This window comes from Chlorocebus sabaeus, chromosome X, assembly GCF_047675955.1.
Source record: "Chlorocebus sabaeus isolate Y175 chromosome X, mChlSab1.0.hap1, whole genome shotgun sequence".
Lineage (NCBI taxonomy): Eukaryota > Metazoa > Chordata > Mammalia > Primates > Cercopithecidae > Chlorocebus > Chlorocebus sabaeus.
The window spans coordinates 105,952,538-105,969,335 of record NC_132933.1 but is presented as its reverse complement, the minus strand read 5'-3'; the positions used below and the strand labels follow the sequence as shown (position 1 = coordinate 105,969,335).

At 42.4% G+C, this 16,798-nt stretch overlaps 1 pseudogene; it reads left to right on the top strand.

The window, feature by feature from the left end:
* The first annotated feature begins 433 nt into the window (after nucleotides 1–433).
* On the top strand, nucleotides 434–1,178 carry LOC103232921 (ferritin heavy chain pseudogene; annotated as a pseudogene).
* Nucleotides 1,179–16,798: the final 15,620 nt, after the last annotated feature.

Sequence of the window (16,798 nt, the reverse complement as noted above, 5' to 3'; positions counted from 1 at the left end):
ATAGATTTCGGTGTGAAGAAATAACACCAATACTGTACAATCTCTTCTAGAGAGTCGGACAGTTGAAGAAAAGAAAGCTACTTACCAATATCTCTCATGAACTTAGACATAAAAAGTCTTAACAAAATATTAGTAAATTGAATCTAACAATGTATAAAAAGAAGTATGCACCATGACCAAATGGTATTTACCCTAGGATTACAAGGCTTCTTCAACATGAGAAAATCAGTCAATGCAATCCACCATTTTACTGTCTAAAGAAGAAAAGCGGCCAGATGTTCTTCCCCGAGAGTCGTCGGGGTTTCCTGCTTCAACAGTGCTAGGACGGAACCCGGCGCTCGTCCCCATCCTGGCCGGCCGCCCATAGCCAGCCCTCGGTCACCTCTTCACCGCGCCCTCGGACCGCCCAAGGACCCCGCCGCCGCCGCTCCAGCGCCGCGCAGCCACCGCCGCTGCAGCCGCCACCTGTCCTTAGCCTCCGCCATGACGACCGCGTCCACCTCGCAGGTGCGCCAGAACTACCACCAGGACTCAGAGGCCGCCATCAACCGCCAGATCAACCTGGAGCTCTACCCTTCCTACGTTTACCCGTCCATGTCTTACTACTTTGACCGCGATGATGTGGCTTCGAAGAACTTTGCCAAATACTTTCTTCACCAATCTCATGAGGAAAGGGAACATGCCGAGAAACTGATGAAGCTGCAGAACCAACGAGGTGGCCCAATCTTCCTTCAGGATATCAAGAAACCAGACTATGAGGACTGGGAGAGCGGGCTGAATGCGATGGAGTGTGCATTACATTTGGAAAAAAATTGTGAATCGGTCACTACTAGAACTGCACAAACTGGCCACTGACAAAAATGACCCCCATTTGTGTGACTTCATTGAGACACATTACCTGAATGAGCAGGTGAAAGCCATCAAAGAATTGGGTGACCACGTGACCAACTTGCACAAGATGGGAGCACCCGAATCTGGCTTGGCAGAGTATCTCTTTGACAAGCATACCCTGGGAGACAGTGATAATGAAAGCTAAGCCTCAGGCTAACTTCCCCATAGCCATAGGGTAACTTCCCTGGTCACCAAGGCAGTGCATGCATGTTGGGGTTTCCTTTACCTTTTCTATAAGTTGCACCAAAACATCCATTTAGGTTCTTTGATTTGTACCATTCCTTCAAATAAAGAAATTTGGTACCAAAAAAAAAGAAGAAGAAAAGCTGCATGATCATATTCACTGATGCAGAAAAAGCGTTGACAAAATTCAACATCCATTCATGATAGCTTTCAGCAAAATAGGAATAAAAGGGAACTTCTTTGACCTGATAAAGAGCAGCTACACCACACCCCCACCCCGACCCAAGAAAAAACCTCACAGGATATCTAGCATTATTCTTAAGATGAAAGACTGAATTCCTTCCCTCCGAGGTCGGGAAAAGGCAAGAAAGTCCGCTATCACCACTCTTAGTTCCATTGTATTGGAACTCCAAGTCAGTGCACTAAGACAGAAAAAAGAAATAAAAGGCATACGTATATAGCAAAAATCACACTATATAAGTTTTAATGGAATGCTGGGGAAACAGAGGAACTAAAAACAGAGGGAACAAAAAGAAAAGGGAGGAAAAAAGAGAAATTCTCAAAGAATATTAGAAAAATTCTCCTATTCATAGATAATATGATCATCTACTTAGAAAAATCCCATGAAATCTACAAAATCCTAGAACCAAATAAGTGAGTTTAGCAAGGTCTCCAGGTGCAAGTTCAGCACACAAAAACCAATCATATTTCTGTATACAGGCTGTGTGCAATTGGAGATGATTTTTTAATTTATTATTTTTTTTTTTAGTTTGGAGGAGTCTGACTCTGTCGCCTAGGCTGCAGTGCAGCAGTGCGATCTCGGTTCACTGCAGCCTCCGCCTCCAGGGTTCAAGCGATTCTCCTGCCTCAGCCTCCCAAGCTGGGATTACAGGCATCCACCACTACGCCTGGCTAATTTTTGTATTTGCAGTAGAGATGAGGTTTTGCTGTGTTGGCCAAGCTGATCTCGAACTCCTGACCTCACGTGATCTGCCTGCCTTGGCCTCCCAAAGTGCTGGATTTACAGATGTGAGCCACTGTACTCAGCCAAAAAATCTTTAAAATGTATCATTCACAATAGCATAAAATAAAAATATTTAGGTATAAAATTTTAACAAAACATGTCCAGCACCTATATGCTAAAATCTATAAAATACTGATGAAAGGAATCAAAGAAGACCTGAATAAATGAAGAGACATGCCATGTTCATGGATTGAAAGACTAAATTTAGCAAAGATGTCAAATCTCTCCAAATTGATATACAGATTTAATAAAATTTCCATAAAAATCCCAGCCAAGTGAAATATAAAATAGGGAAGTCAAAGTAACAGAACAGTCAAAACAAAACAATTTTGAAAAAGAAGAATAAAATTAGAGGCCTCACAGTATCCAATTTAAGATGTACTGTAATGCTACTATGTAAAGTAATAAAGTGTAATCAAGGCAGGATAGCACTGGTGAAGGAATAGATATATACATCAATGGAACAAAATTAGAGTCTAGAAATAGGTCTACATATGAAATTGATTTTTCACAAAAGTGCAAAAGCAATTCAATGGACAAGCTACATTCTTTTCAATGAATTGTTTGGAATTATTGGGCATCCATACACAAAAAGAATGAACTTTGAGCTAAATCTTATGCCTGTACAAAAATTAATTTTAAGTAGATTATAGATTTAAATGTAATATGCAAAACTGTGAAACAGTTACAAGAAAACATAAGAACACCTTCCTGACCTTGGATTAAGCAAAGAATACTCAGATATGACACCAAAAGCATAATCCTTATATGAAAAAATTGATAATTGGACTGCATCAAAATTAAAAGTTTTTGCTCTGCAAAAGACACTTTTAAAGTAATGAAAAGACAAGCCACAGAGTGGGAGAAAATATTTACACAACATCTTCAACAAAGGACTTATATCCACAGTATATAAGAAATTCTCCAAACTTAACAGTAAGAAAACAACTCTATTGAAAAATGGGCAGAAGGTGGCCGAGCACGGTGGCTCAAGCCTGTAATCCCAGCACTTTGGGAGGCCGAGACGGGCGGATCACGAGATCAGGAGATCGAGACCATCCTGGCTAACACAGTGAAACCCCGTCTCTACTAAAAAATACAAAAAAACTAGCCGGGCGAGGTGGTGGGCGCCTGTAGTCCCAGCTACTCAGGAGGCTGAGGCAGGAGAATGGCGTAAACCCGGGAGGCGGAGCTTGCAGTGAGCTGAGATCCGGCCACTGCACTCCAGCCTGGGCGACAGAGCGAGACTCTGTCTCAAAAAAAAAAAAAAAGAAAAGAAAAATGGGCAGAAGGTTTAAACTATCGCTTTACATGTGGATGAGAAATCATTACATGAAGAGATGTTTAACACCATTAGCCATCAGGAAAATAAAAATTAATACCATGATTGCCACCTATTAGATTGAGTTAGAATATTAAAAATAGAATGACTAAATAAAAAATACAACACCAATTGGAGGTGAGAACGAAGAGCCCCGGAACTCTCATATGTTGCCGGTGGGAATGCAAAATGGTAAGCCACGCTGGAAGACAGTTTGGCAGTTTCTTATAAAGTTAACATGCATTTATCCATAAGAACAAGCAATCCCATTCATAGGTATATATGTATATATCCAAGGGAAGTGAAAACGTATTCATCCAAAAACCTGCATATGGATTTTTTTGTTGTTGTTTTGAGAGAGTCTCGCTCTGTCGCCCAGGCTGGAGTGCAGTGGCACAATCTTGGCTCACTGCACCCTCCGCCTCCCAGGTTCAAGCAATTCTTGTGCCTCAGCCTCCAAGTACCTGGAATTATATGTATATGCAACCATGCCCAGCTAATTTTTGTATTTTTAGTAGAGACGGGGTTTCATCATGTTGGCCAGGCTGACCTCGAACTCCCGACCTCAAGTGATCCGCCCTCCTCGGCCTCCCAAAGTGCTGGGATTACAGCTGTGAGTCATCACGCCCAGCTTTTTACATGGATGTTATTAGCAGCTTTATTTATAATAGCCAAAAACTGAAAACAACCCAAATGTCCTTCAGTGGGTGAATGAATAAAAAACCATTGTATGTTCATACAATAGAATACCATTCAGCACTAAAAATGAATGAATAATTGATATACTAATAATTTGGATGACTATCAAAGGCATTATACTGAGTGGAAGTGAGTCTCAAAAGGTTACACACTATATGATTCCATTTTATGACATTCTTGAAAAGATAAAAGTATAGTTAGAGAGAACGGATCAGTAGTTTCTGGGGCTTAGAGGGAGGGGGAGGGTATAACTATAAAGGGATAATACAACGGAGGTTTGGGGATGATGGAACCATCCTATATTCTGATTGCAGTGATGGTCGTATGAGTCTGTACATGTGTTAAATTCAAATAATTGTACAAGAAAAATAAATATTACTGTAAGTTAATTTAAATAATTTTTCTCTGTCATGTGTTAACAAACCCTCTGCTTACCCCTGGACATGCTACAATTTTATATTAGTTTAAGATGGTGGTTAAGGCCTCAAGAAGTCCCCAAGAGCTGTGTCCTGGGTTCAGGTGCCCTGAAATGTGGCAGGTAAGGAAAACTGAAACCTTAAATTCAGGCACACCCACAGGATACTATGAAATATATGGGCATAAATACTAGCATCGGAGGGGCGTGGTGGCTCACGCCTGTAATCCCAACACTTTGGGAGTCCAAGGCGAGAGGATCACTTGAGGTCAGGAGTTTGAGACCAGCCTGGCCTACATGGTGAAACCTCATCTCTACTAAAAATAGGAAAATTAGCCGGGTGTGTTGGCAGCATCTGTATTCCCAGCTACTCAGGAGGCTGAGGGAGGAGAATCGCTTGAACCCAGGAGGCAGAGGTTGCAGTGAGCCAAGGTCACGCCACTGCACTCCAGCCTTGGTGACAGAGGGAGACTCAGTCTCAAGAAAAAGAAAAAGAACCAGGAAGGAAGCTTCTGCCCTCTGACTGCCTTCCACTCTTCCACGAGTGCCTCCCATTGGCAGCACCTCAGTAGCAGCAACCAGGCCTCCTAAGAGGCCGTCATATCTATTCTGCAGGGCCTTTGCTCTATACCCCCAGGTTCTGGGAATCCTACCTCTTCCCTGCTGTACTTTCAAGTTTAGGGATAGTAGCTGCTTCTTGTAGTTATCTCTGGGTTCTCTCACAGTTGCCTTTTTGCTGTCTCATTTCTGCAACACCTGTGTAACCATTTCCTTATCTTAACCTCCTCTGTGGGAACATGCAGTGGCCTGTTTTCCTGTGGCCCCTGACTGATACTCCAGCCTCTGGAGACTTGAAGTATAGAGTCAGAGGGCAACCAGTTGTAAGGCTGACCCTGAATTCCTTGTGTTTGGCCTCTGCTTGCGTTTGTTCCTGCACTGGAAGATAAAATCACAATTCCAAAGCGCGGTACACAAGGCCTATGGTAGACTTTGCTGGTGGTTCCTAATATTTCTGATTCCCTTCTTGCAAAACAGGTGGATTGCATTGATTGCATTTTTCACCTCTTTGACGTTTTAGGTGACTTTATGACTTGCTTTGGCCAATGAAATGAGAATAGAAGTGGTGAATGTCATTTCTGGGCAAAAGTATTTAAGAGCAGATGCATGTGTTCTCTCCACCTGCTGCAGTGAGTCCTAAAGCCTCAGGCTGAGATGGTAAATTATAAGGTGGAAAAGCCTGTGTGTGACATGTAGCCTGGCAGATCATTTTTATTTTACTTCATGGTTGTGACCACAGTGTAAAGTAGCCTATCTTAACTAATAATACATTTGTCGTTCACCCCCATCACCTCCCTTCCTTCTCACTCTTCCGTAAATGCATCAAGATATCTTATACCTTTGGGCTGTGCATATGTTCCACCTCTTGCCTTACCAGTCATTTTGACCTGGCAGCTGCTGCTAGTTGTTCCAATCCCAATTCAGATGCTACCTACTCCAAGAAGCCTCCTTCATCTAGATTTGGGAAGTTTCCTATATTTTCTCCTAATAGCTCATGTTTGCTCTTTTTTTTTTTTTTTTTTTTTTTTGAGACAGAGTCTTCTGTCACCCAGGCTGGAGTACATTGGCATGATCTCGGCTCACTGGGTTCAACATATTCTTCTGCCTCAACCTCCCTAGTGGCTGGGACTACAAGCATCACCACGCCTGGCCGATTTTTTTTTCTTTTTTTTTTTTTTGTATTTTTAGTGGAGACAGAGTCTTGCCATGTTGGTCAGACTGGTCTCGAACTCCTGGGCTCAAGTGATCTGCCCATCTTGGCCACCCAAAGTGCTGGAGTTAAAGGCGTGAGCCACTGCCACACCTGTAAACAAGGCCTCCTGTTTACTTTTAACATGACATTTCCCACATTGCATCATATTATCAGATTATTTATTGATATACCCACTTTATATTAAGTTCTTTGGAGACAGGGATGGAGTGCCTTCTGTTGTAATTTTTGCTGTTGTTTTATTTGTTTAGCTCTAGTTTAAAAAATGCATTGAGCATAATGCCTGGTACATAGCAGATACTCAAAAATATTTGTTGAAAGAATAAATTATTTCAGCAAAATAAATAAATACATTTATTATAAAGTATAAAGCAGAGGATATGTTTTTTAAAATTTAGCTATATACTTATAATGCAATTTAATTGGAAGTCATTTTGTGCATTCCATATTTTGTCAAGGTACCCCATGTGGATGCTTGGTCATCTACTTTATTTAGAATTCATATCTCTTAGACATTATTTGCTTTTTTCTAATGTATTTTCTGCCTCTTTCTTACTCTTGTTGCTCTGTTTCTATGGAATATCAGCTGGCAACATTCACTTAGTTGATCTATGTTGGTAAATATGTATAGTTAAAATTCAATTCAGTCCTGAGAAACTGGAAAGATCTAAATATCTTTTATATATTTAATGCCATAGTAACCCTGTAACATGTTTCAAATTAAATAAAAACTACTTTTAAATATAAAGGGGTTATTTTTGTCAGCTGCTTTATTATCTCCAAACCAGAGCTGTTCATTTTTTATTCTGTTTCCAAAAACTAAATATCCCTCCCAACTCAATTTCAAAATATAGTCTTAGTTCAGATTCTCTAGAACAAAAGCAAAGTCATTTCTAGGCAGTCATAGTTTTGTTTTATGTTTCTCATTATACACATTGAGATTCCTCTAAATGTGAGTCATTTAAGCAAAACCTTGGGAAACCTCCAGATTCCTTTTTAATTATCTTAAATTCATCTGAAAATATTTCAGCAAATGCAAGAGAGAATGCCCTTATTAGCAAGATGTTTTAAAATCGAGAAGAGCCTATTATGAACTCAAGATACTCCCTAAAGGTTTTATTAACAGTTCAGGATTGTCCCTTCATCTGCCTGTTCCTGTCTTACTACAGAAGGCAAAATGTAGGAATTGCATTTTTTAGCTCCTTTTAGCATCTTCCAGATTTGGGCTTCCATCCAAGCTCCCACTGCAGTGCACCACTCTGTGAGTTGATGACAGGCAAGGTCGAACAGCCCCTGGGGAACGTTCGTGAATGTGTTGACTACCATAAGCATAAATAGATGATTCTTATCTTAAGGCAAGACAGGCAGAAAGACATGGAGAAGACCCAGGCACCCTTGCCTTCATGTCTGTACAGACCCACACAGACTGTATGTTTAGGATTCAGTAGCCATGTTAGAAAAATGCTACCTCAGACCCTATTCAGGGTTAGTTGCAGTAACCTTAGGAGTCCCTTCTGATCATCCTCTTCCCATGGCAGCTGCAAACTTTTGCCTCTGCCATGGATGGGAAAACTGATCACTTAAAAGGAACCCTTAAGGTTTATTAGAAATGGTTTTGCTGTAGGTGGCAGAAAACCTGCTTCCAAAGACTGAAGAGAGTAGGACTTTATCTTGCTCATATAACAGGCATTCTCTCAGTAGGAAACCACCAGCTCAGTGACTCAAGGATGTAACATCACTCAAGGATGCAATCCTAACATGCCAAGCTGTTAGGATTGAGAAAGAGATACTGCAACTAGAAACATCAGGTATAGGTTCAGAGCAGGAAAAAGCAGGAAGGGCCCCCTGCAGCCTCTCTCCTTTTATCAAGAAGGCAAAGACAAAAGCTTCCCCAGCCCTATCTCCCTGGGGCCCAACCAACTTCTGTTTGGATCTCATTGCCCAGAGCTTAATTAAGTGGCCACCTCTGACTGCAAAAGAGGCTGGAAAAGTGGAGAACAGTTTGTCACAATTGGCTTGGTGCAGTGGCAAGACACTACCTGGCAGGGCACACTGCTGCTTCAAAGAAAATTAAGGATCCAGTAGCTATGAAGAAGGGAGTGAGTGGGTAAGCAAGTGCTAAGCTCTACCTCCACAGGACTACTCAGGAGCATTACACCCAATTATAAGGCAACCGATTTTTGCTGGAGTGTTTGTTTAGAATGTGCCATGGATGATGGTACTGCATCTGCTAAGAGGATTCTCCTCCCAAATTCAGCCATAAAAAGGAATGGTATAATGTGGATGAACTTCAAAACCACTATGCCAAGTGAAAGAAGCCAGACACATGATTCCATTTATATGAAATATCCAGAAGAGGCAAATCCATAGAGACAGAACACAGATTGGTGGTTACTAGGGGTGAGAGGGAAGGGGTAATGGAGGGCAAGCATTTAACAGGTGTAAAGTTTCCTTTTGGGATAATGAAAATGTTTTCGATGTAGATAGAGGTGACTATTGTACAACATTGTGAATGTACTAAACGCTACCAAATTGTATACTTTAAAGTGGTTGCTTTGGGGTTACATGGAATTTAACGTCAATTAAAAAAGAATATTCTCTTCCCTTCTGCTGAACAAAATATTACAAGCTTTATGCCACTCAGCTTTGTACAACATTTATATTTCAGTTCCTGCAAATTCATCTTGGCAGTAGTAGTTTTAATAAGAGCCACTTATCTGTGGCTGACGCAGAGACAACTAGTCACCCTCCAATATCCTTTTATTCTATCCCTTTCTTCTTTAGTAACTAAAACCTAGGCCAGGCGCAGTGGGCCACGCCTGTAATCCCAGCACTTTGGGAGGCCAAAGCAGTTGGATCACCTGAGGTCAGGAGTTGAAGACTAGCCTGGCCAACATGGCAAAACCCCATCTCTACTAAAAAATGCAACAATTAACCAGGTATGGTGTCAGGTGCCTGTACTCCCAGCTACTCAGGAGGCTGAGGCAGGAGAATCACTCGAACCTGGGAGGCAGAGGTTGCAGTGAGCCAAAATTGTGCCATTGCACTCCAGCCTGGGTGACAGAGCAAGACTCTATCTCAAAAAAAAAAAAAAAAAAAAAAAAAGATAAAACCTAGTCAACGTGCCCAGATAAAAAACAAAAACAAAACACTACATTTCCCAGACTCCCTTAGAGCAAAGTATGACCATGGACTAAGATCCATTCAGTGAAATGTGAGTGGAAGCTCTGGGCAGGTCTCCCAGCTAGGATCTTTAACAATGCATGACCTTTTGTCTTTCCCCTTTTTTTCTTCTGTCCAGCCTGCAAAACAGACTTGATGGCTGAAGCACCAGCAGCCAATCTGGATCATGATGTGACCTTGAAAATGAAAGCTATGTGCTGAGTATGGTAGGATGAAAAGATGAGACTGAGTGCTCAATGACAACCCAAAGATACCATACCATTTGTGGACAGCCTACCTCCAGATTTCCTTTACCTGAGAGAAATGGGAGAGAAAAATGCTATTTTGTTATTCATTGGGAGAAGAGCGTTGTTCTATGCAGCCAATCTTACTTGTAACTGATACAGAAATATAACTTCTTCAAACAATTCTTATTAAAGATATTATTAAAACTTATTAAATATAATGCAACTCAGGGCATGAGTAACCTACTCCATTCCAAAGTAAGAATGAATCTACCTACAGGGCTGTTACCTCTTCCATTAAAGTTACTGCTGCCACTTGACATTGGTCTTGGCAATAATTTTTTCGATATGACACCAAGAGCACAGGCAACAAAAGCAAAAATAAATAAGTGGGACTATATCAGACTAGAAAGCTTCTACACAGCAAAGAAACCAATAAACAAAATGCAAAGGCAACCGATAGAATGAAAGAAAATATTTGAAAACCATATATCTGATAAGGGGTTAATATCCAAATTGTACAATTAACTCATACAACTCAATAGCAAAAAATGTCCAAATAACCCTATTGAAAAATGGGCAAAGGACCGGAATAGACATTTTTTTCCAAAGAAGATATACAAATGGCCAACACATATATGAAAAGATGCTCAACATCATTAATCATCAAAGAAATGTAAATCAAAACCATAGTGAGATATTACCTCTCACTGGTTAAGGTGGCTAGTACCAAAAAAATAAAGATAAGTGTTGGTGAGGATATAGAGAAAAGGGAAACTTGTACACCGTTGGTGGGGAATGTAAAATGGTGAAGCCACTATGGAAAACAGTATGGAGGTTCCTCAAAAAATTAAAAATAGGAAATACTATATGATCCAGCATTCCTACTCCTGGGTATTTATTCAAAAGAACTGAAATCAAGATCTCAAAGAGATGTCTGCACTCCCATGTTCATTGCAGCATTATTCACAATAACCAAGATATGGAAACACCCTAAGTATCCATTGAAAGATGAGTGAATAAAGAAAATATGGTATATATACACAAAATACTATTCAGCCATAAAAAAGAAGGAAATCCTGCCATGTGCAACAACATGGGGTGAAACTTGAGGACATTGTGCTAAGTGAAATAAGCCAATCATACAAAGACAAACACTGCAAGACACCACTTGTATGAGGTATATAAAGTAGTCAAACACAGAGGCAGACAGTAGAATGACTGTTGCCAGGAGATGGGGGTAGGGAGAAATGGGGAATTGCTATTCAACAGATAGAAGGTTTCAGTTACATGAGATGAAGAAGTTCTAGAGATCTGCTGTATAACATTGTGCCTATAGTTAACAATACTATATTGTTCACTTAAAATTTTGTTAAGAGGACAGATCTCATGTTAAGTGTTCTTACCACAATAAAAAAAAAAAAATTGAAGCATCTAGGTAAGTGCTGTTATACAGGGAAGGAATCGCAGACCAGGGACACTTAACCAGCCTAAAGAGAATAATAGAAGACTTCCCTAAGGTGGTGAGTTTAGTGTGAAGGACAAGTCATAATTAGCGAGGTGAGGAAGTAGCAAGTGTGGGTGTACTAAGGTTTGAAGGGACTTCCCAGTAGAAAGAAAACATGGCAGCTCAGGCTGCCATAACCAAATACCAAAGGCTGGGTGGTTTAAATAACAGTATTTTCTCCCAGTTCTGCAGGCTGGAAGTCCAAGATCAAGGTGTTGACAGGTTTGGTTTCTTCTGAGGCCTCTCTCCTTGGCTTGCAGATGATCACTTTTTTTTTTTTTTTTTTTTTTTGAGACTGAGTCTCGTTCTATTGCCCAGGCTGGAGTGCAGTGGTGTGATTTCAGCTCACTGCAACCTCCGCCTCCTGGGTTCAAGCGATTCTCTTGCCTCAGCCTCCCAAGTAGCTGGGATTACAGGTGCATGCCACCATGCCCGGCTAATTTTTGTACTTTTAGTAGAGACGGGGTTTCACCATGTTGGCCAGGCTGGTCTCGAACTCCTGACCTCAAGCGATCCACCTGCCTCAGCCTCCCAAAGTGCTGGGATTACAGGCATGAGCCACCGTGCCCGGCCAGTTGATCACCTTTCTACTGTGTTCTCACATGGCCATCCCTGTGTGTGTGTGTGTGTCCTATGATTGCCTCTTTTTAACTTAATCACCTCTTCAAAGACTCTATCTTCAAATATAGTCACATTCTGAGGTACTAGGGGTTGGGCTTAAGCACACTAATTCTGGAGAAACATAATTCAGCACATAGCAAGCATTCACAAAAGCATGGAGGTGAAAGAATACACTGTAGGCCCAGGGAATCGCAGCAATTTGTTATAGCCTGTGGCTGTTTGATGAAAGATGAGGTACAACTGAAAAGTTTTGGTTTTACATGGAGGCAATGGGAAAATGTTGGGGGAGTATTGTGATTGAGTGGTGCTTTAGAAAGACCACCACAGTGGTAATGGGGAGGCTCAATTGTAGTGGGACCAAAACTAGATGGGAAACCAATTTTATCAGTTAGCTTTTGCTGAGAAAGGAACTACCCCCAAAATTTAGTAGCTTACAAAACACACACAAACACACACATTTATTTACCTAACAATTTTGTGGTTTGGCAATTTGGACTGGGCTCAGCTGCGCAATTCTGCTGATCTGGGCCAAGCTTGGCTGAACTTGGTTGGGCTCACTCATGTATTTGCTGTCAGTGGCCAGGTCAGCTGAGGGTGGGCTGAGATGAGACGCAGCATCTCTGTTCCACATGTTCTCTCATCATCCAGCAGGCTGTTCTGGTTTTGCCCACGTGACAGTGGTGGTAGGACTTCCCAGAACAAGGTAGAAAGAACACAAGGCCTCTTGAGCCTCATGCTTAGAACTCACACAATGTTGCTTCCACTGCAAAGCAAGTCTCAAAGCCAGCCCAGATTCAAGGATTGGAAAAAGAGATTCCTTTCCTTTTCTTTTCTTTTCTTTTCTTTTCTTTTCTTTTCTTTTCTTTTCTTCTTTTCTTTTCTTTCCTTTTTAAGTTGGAGTCTCTCTCTGTTGCCCAGGCTGGAGTGCAGTGGTGTGATCTCGGCTCACTGCAACCTCCACTTCCCAGGATCAAGTGATTCTCCTGTCTTAGCCTCCCTAGTAGCTGGAACTACAGGCACACACCACCACACCCAGCTCATTTTTATATTTTTAGTAGAGATGGGGTTTTGCCATGACCTCCTGACCTCATGTGATCAGGATTGATCAGGATTGATTGTGATCTGCCCTCCTCGGCCTCCCAAAGTGCTGGGATTACAGGTGTGAGCCACCGCACCCAGCAGATTCCATTTCTTGGTGGAAGGAGCTGTAATTATTTGTGGCCATCTCTACAGTCCATCACACCAGCTAGGAAGTAACATTTTATAATTCAGAAGGAAATAAGTAAGAGGAATAGAACTGAATTAGTGACAATGGAGGTGGATGAGAGACTGAGTTGGGAGAAGTCAGTGATCATTTGGGAACTGGCTGGGTCCTCTGGTTCTGACTTGGGCGATGAAGAGATTGGCACATTGTCAGAGGTATTTGAACCAGAGCAACTCCATCTTGAATAGGGGCTAGGTAAAATAAGGTTGAGACATACTGGGCTGCATTAAGGCATTCTTAATTAAGAATGCCTTAACTAGGCCAGGCACAGTCGCTCACGCCTGTAATCCTAGCACTTTGGGAGGCTGAGGCAGGCGAATCACCTGAGGTCAGGAGTTCCAGACCAGCCTGGCCAACGTGGCAAAACCCTGTCTCTACTAAAAATACAAAATTAGCCGGACATGGTAGTGCATGCCTGTAGTCCCAAACTACTCAGGAGGCTGAGGCAGGAGAATCGCCCGAACCCAGGAGGTGGAGGGTGCAGTGAGCCAAGATCGCACCATTGCACTCTAGCCTGGGCGACAAGAGCAAAACTCTGTCTCAAAAAAAAAAGAAAGCCTTAGTTAAAGCATTTCTGTGTTTGTTAAGGAGGTTAAGGCATTCTTAGTCACAGGATGAGACAGGAGGTTGGCACAAGATACGGGTCATAAAGACCTTGCTGATAAAACAGCATGAGGTAAAGAAGCTGGCAAAATCCCACCAAAACCAAGATGGCAACAAAAGTGACTTCTCGTAGTCCTCACTGCTCATTATATGCTAATTATAATACATTAGCAGCTAAAAGACACTCTCACCAATTCCATGACAGTTTACAGATGCCATGGCAACATCCAGAAGTTACCCTACATGGTCTAAAAAGGGGAGGAACCCTCAGCTCTGGGAATTGCCCACCCCTTTCTCAGAAAACTCTGGAATAATCTACTGCTTGTTTAGCATATAATCAGGAAGTAACAATAAGTATCCTTAGTCGAGTAGCTCAAGCCACTCCTCTGCCAACGAAGTAGCCACTCTTTATTCCTTTTCTTTCTTTCCCTTCCTTCCTTCCTTCCTTCCTTCCTTCCTTCCTGCCTTTCTTTCTTTCTTTCTTTCTTTCTTTCTTTCTTTCTTTCTTTCTTTCTTTCTTTCCTTCTTTCTTTCTTTCTCTCTCTCTCTCTCTCTCTCTCTCTCTTTCTTTCTTTCTTTCTTTCTTTCTTTCTTTCTTTCTTTCTTTCTTTCTCTCTTTCTTTCTTTCAGATGGAGTTTCACTCTTGTTGCCTAGGCTGGAGTGCAATGGCATGATCTCGGCTCATTGCAACCTCCGTCTCCTGGGTTCAAGTAATTCTCCTGCCTCAGCCTCTCCAGTAGCTGGGATTACAGGCACTCGCCACCGCACCTGGCTAATTTTTGTATTTTTATTGGAGACAGGGTTTCACCATGTTGGCCAGGCTGGTCTCGAACTCCTGACCTCAAGTGATCCATCTGCCTTGGCTTCTTAATAGAGTCGGCTTCACTTTACTCTAAGGACTCACCCTGAATTCTTTCTCACGAAAGATCCAAGAACCCTCTCTTGGGGTCTGGATCAGGACCTCTTTCCAGTAACAGCATTGCTTAGAAGATGAATGTGAGAGGCAGCACTGATAGTCAATCAGACCAGATCATATCATTGTGTTGAGATTAACCTCTTCAACTTGGCTGCACAGCCTTTATAGTTATAAGTATAAAACATCATTATCTGCTAACGAATGAAATAAAACAACAGAAGTGGAAGGGATACCTGTGGGTAGCAGTTTACTGTTGCTCTAGGGAGAGAGAAAATTTGTACTGTGTTTTTAAGTGGCAGAGAAATATAGAAGGGGCAATGTTTTTCTTGTGTGGGAACTTGTATCAGGGACTTTGCACGTGCTGTTCCCTTGGCTGAAAATATCTTACCATCCTATCTCTCTGCCTGCCTCTCTGCTGGCTCCTTCTTAGCCTCCAAGTTTCAGTTTACATGTCACTGTCACAAAGAGACCTTTCCTGACGACCCTATCTCAATGCGCCTCTTCCCCTGCCAGTTACTACTACAGCACTCTGTTTAATTCTTTCTCAGCAGTGTTCACAATCTGCTGCTATCTTGGTTTGGCTTATTTGTGTGTTTGTGTCTCTCTCACTACATTAACATTAAGCTTTGAGATCAGAAATATTATCTGTCTTGTTTACCCCACAAAGAGCTTGGCAGATTCTAGCGGCTTGTGAAAGGAAAATAAAAACGCAGGACACCAATTCACTGCCAAAAGGAAAAAATGAAGCTGAAAGCTGAGTCATGCCAGAAGCTGCCTTTCCCTTTGTTCCTAAGCTGATAGCTACAGATAAAAGGTTAAATACCTCTGCAGGTAGCCACTCTATGTTCACCTTGTCTTATGTACAGTGATTTACTGAGTGTGAGAGGAATACATAATTGACTCTTCCCCTACCTGCTCCTTTTCTCTTGCAACATGTGAATGATCATACCTTCCTCCCTCTTTCCCCTCCAGCCCGCTTTTCCCCTTTAAAAAATGAGCCCTCAAAATCATCTTTGGAGAAAGGCACAGACCACAGACAGTTTCTGTGATTCTCTGTGATTCTCTGTTTCCTCTCCTCCGGGCATGTCCTTAACCTTGGTAAAATAAACTTCTAAGGTCTTAGAAATAAACTTCTAAGACCTGTCTCAGATACTATTTGGTTTACATGCTCAATATATATTTATTAAATGAAAACATTATTATCTCCATGCCTGGAGATTAAATATAAATGATGTTCTTCCTTAGGCGCTCTTCTTTTTAATCTGCTTTAATATGAATTTAGAAACGTGGCCAGGCATGGTGGCTCACACCTGTAAGCCCAGCACTTTAGGAGGCCAAGACAGGAGGATCGCTTGAGCCCAAGAGTTCAAGACCAACCTGGCCAACATGGTGAAGCCCCGTCTCTACAAAAAAGTACAAAAATTAGCTGGACATGGTGGTGCACACCTGTAGTCCCAGCTTCTTGGGTGGCCGATGCAGGAGGATAGCTTGAGCCCAGGAAGTCGAGGTGGCAGTGAGTCAACATGGTACCACTGCAATCCAGCCTGGAGATCGTGACAGTGAGACCTTGTCTCAGAAGGGAAGAGGAGGCCGGGCACGGGGGCTCACGCCTGTAATCTAGATGGCAGACCTTTAAAAGAAATTAGTAAAGTTGAGGTCGGGCAGAGCAAGATGGCCAAATAGGAACAGCTCCAGTCTCCAACTCCCAGTGCGAGCGACACAGAAGACAGGTGATTTCTGCATTTTCAACTGAGGTACTGGGTTCATCTCACTAGGGAGAGCCGGACAATTGGTGCTGGTCAGCTGCTGCAGCCCAACCAGCGAGAGCTGAAGCAGGGCGAGGCATCATCTCACCTGGGAAGCACAAGGGGGAAGGGAATCCCTTTTCCTAGCCAGGGGAACTGAGACACACAGCACCTGGAAAATCGGGTAACTCCCACCCCAATACTGTGCTTTAAGCAAACAGGCACACCAGGAGATTATATCCCACACCTGGCTGGAAGGGTCCCACGCCCACGGAGCCTCCCTCATTGCTAGCACAGCAGTCTGCGATCTAACCGCAAGGTAGCAGCAAGGCTGGGGGAGGCGTGCCCGCCATTGCTGGGGCTTAAGTATGTAAACAAAGCCGCTGGGAAGCTCGAACTGGGTGGAGCTCACAGCAGCTCAAGGAAACCTGCC